Here is a 3151-nt window from a genome sequence, read left to right on the forward strand (position 1 = left end):
TACGCCACGGCGAATGTATTCCTCGCCGCGGCGAAAATTCTCTTTCGCCGCGGCGAGGATTCTACAACGCTTGTTTAAGCGTTGTACAAAGGTGTCGCCGCGGAGAAAATTGTATACTGCCGCGGCGAGGACATATAGGGTTACCTCGCTGCGGCGATGACACATTTTAGCCGCGGCGAGAATTTTCTGGGTAACTCTCGCTGCAGCGAGAATTTGGTTTCGCCGCGGCGAGGCTCCTACAACGCTTATTATAAGCATTGTAGGAGCGTTTTAAAATCTGAAAATTTCAAATTTTTTTAACTACCCGCCCATTTCATATTCTATACTTAGCGTTTTTTTCAATTTTCCCTCATTCTCATTCCTTATTCTACTTCATTTCTTCTCATCTCTCTCTCCACTACTCATCTCTCTCGTCCCTCTCTCTCTCTCTCTCCGCCACTCTCTTGCCGCCCCGCCCCTCTGTCGCCACCACTCTCTCTCTCTCGCCACCACTCTCTCTCTCTACTCCTCTTTCTCGCCGTCGCTCTCTCTCCGCCCCTCTCTCTTCTCGCCGTCGCTCTCTCTCCGGTCACCACCCTCTCTTCTCGCCGCCCCTCTCTCGCCGGCCCTCATACTCTCTTTTCCCCGCCCCTCTCTCTCCGGTCCTCACCCTCACTCATTGTATTGATGTCATCCTGCCCAACAGTATCATTGATGAAAGCGGAGACCCTCTAGGTTGGGATGTCGGTGTCGCCTGGCTAAAAGTATTGATGTCATCCTGCCCAACAGTATCATTGATGAAAGCCTCCGGACTTGGTAAGTCCCATTCATGTGACTCGAATATAGGACTCGCCATGTTTGGAATGATCCTGGTTCGATTGCCAACGAATCCACGCTCGCTTGTGTTTGGTGTTGGAGTGGATCCAAATCGTGGAGAAGAGGTTCCATCCACTCTTTTTTTTTATCCTCAAATGGCTCCTGACTAATCTCAAGTACAAGATTCAACTTCATCCGGTTCAGTTCGTTCTTCCTCAAATGCAAATAACATCGCAAACTTTCATTGGCGTCTATGGTTGGCGGTATGAGCCTGTCAGCTTCGTGTTTGACGATGATTAAATGCGTTTCAGGGGTCACGTTCAACCGAGCGTACAATGTTTGCATCAAGCTTGGGTAATTCAAGTTGGTAGGCAGTAAAAGCGTAAGAGTACCACCCTCTTGGTAAACGCCTGGTTTTACCCACTTCCCGCTATGTTTAGCATATAAACATATTTCCGCCATCACTGTATACATTCAGTCACATTAGATATAAATATTAAAACAAGGTTGTAAACATTGTAATACATCCAGTTCGTGACACATGTGTCGTGAAGTGCATCGAGTTCGTGACAAAAGTGTCACGAAGTGGATGTGGAAAAGTCGCGAACACAAAAAAAAAACTCCATTTTGGCGAACTAATCACTCACAAATGCATTGGAACCACTTTCAAAATGAATGAAATCACTTAAACCTGTTCTTATTTATTAAAAAAAGACGACGAACTAACCAAAATATGTTTGAAGAAATTTTGGATCTTGACACAAACCTCCTCAGCAACGAAGAAGACGAGTTCAAGGTTCCACAACGAGAAAGAAGACGAGCTCAACCCCGACCCACGCTGAGTCAATGACCAACGAAGAAGATAAGCATATTTATTTTGGAGATCGGACTTTTAAAATAGGTTTAGGATTCAAAATTACGATTTACAGAAGAAAAAAAACCATCCTTTTGATTATGGCGAGCAAGATTCCGACGACCCTACGCCCCACGTGAAGAAGGACTCCGGCGACCCTCATGAAGAAACCTCCGGCGACCCACAAGCGGAGAAGGAGGGAGTGTTTTTCTTAAAACGGTCGGAGAAGAATGTACTGAAGAAAAAAAAACTAATTGGTTTACTCATTTAATGTGTCTTGAGGGTAGTTGAGGAAAAAACAAATTATCTCACTTGCTTCTAGTATTACTGATGTTAATTTTTGAGTTTTGAGCTACATTTGGTCAGTCACATTCATTTGGTATTATTAGTGTCAATATCCTATTGAATTTCTTTAGAAACACAAGTGGACAATCCCTTTCCTATACATGTCTCTTCATTTACAGCACCAAAACACTATGTAATGCTATTCGATATTTTTGTTTATCTTACGTTTTGTTTTAATATGAAGAATTTGTATAGAGAAATTTCATTAATTAGGCTTAATAATCCATTAAATATCAAGATTAGACCCTAATGTTTAAAAATATCTAAAAATGGACTTTTGACCCAAAATCGGACAAAAATACCCCTCTCAACCCTATACATCTCTCACTCTTCATTTTTATCATTTCAATCACACTCAAATCCACTCAAATCCTCTCTACTTAAGCGGGTTTCAAAAGAATCATGGGTAAGATAACTAACTTAATCATTTTTACAAACTTTATTATTGTATATGATAGAATGTAGCAATAAAAATCGATCAGATCTGAAAACATAGTCCAAAATATGAGTTTTAACTTGTTTGTACGATGGTATACGATATGGTAGGATGAGATTTAACTTTTTTGTACGATGAAATTTAGAATAAAAAAATTACGCTATGTACGATGTTGTACAATGCCGTACGATGCTGTACGATGATGTACGATAGATAAGCTAATTTTGTATAGTTTGACTCTTTTTTGCAGTTTTTGTCATGGTTAACGGCACTTGGGAGAAGGAAGGACACCAATGGGTTTTCACCAATGCAGATACGCGTGCATTCGTAGTTCCGAAAGAGGTAACGTACACGGAGTTAGTAGATTTTTTATACGAGAAGTTAGAGTTAGACAGATTCGCGTTCGACTTAAAACTCGAAGTCCCGTACACAATTGGTACAATTCCGCTGGGTCTTGCCGTATTGTAGGACAATGGTGATGTTTCGCATTTTATGAAGCACAAATATCGTAATAGATTTCCACTTTGTGTAAGTTTGGTACCGAAACAGATCATTGCACCTATTGCGTATCGAGGAGTATATAAAGGGAAAGATGTGGAAGTTGAAAGGGTGTCTCGCAATGAACCGAAGAAGAGACGGAATACACTTGTTATCGAGGATCGACTAAATGATCCTAGAATTGAAAACAAAGATGGTGGCTATGACGAGGACTTGTTTAACGA

The sequence above is a fragment of the Urtica dioica genome, chromosome 1 (assembly GCF_054948205.1).
Source record: "Urtica dioica subsp. dioica isolate 48M chromosome 1, U.dioica_male_clone48M_v1_H2, whole genome shotgun sequence".
Taxonomy (NCBI): domain Eukaryota; kingdom Viridiplantae; phylum Streptophyta; class Magnoliopsida; order Rosales; family Urticaceae; genus Urtica; species Urtica dioica.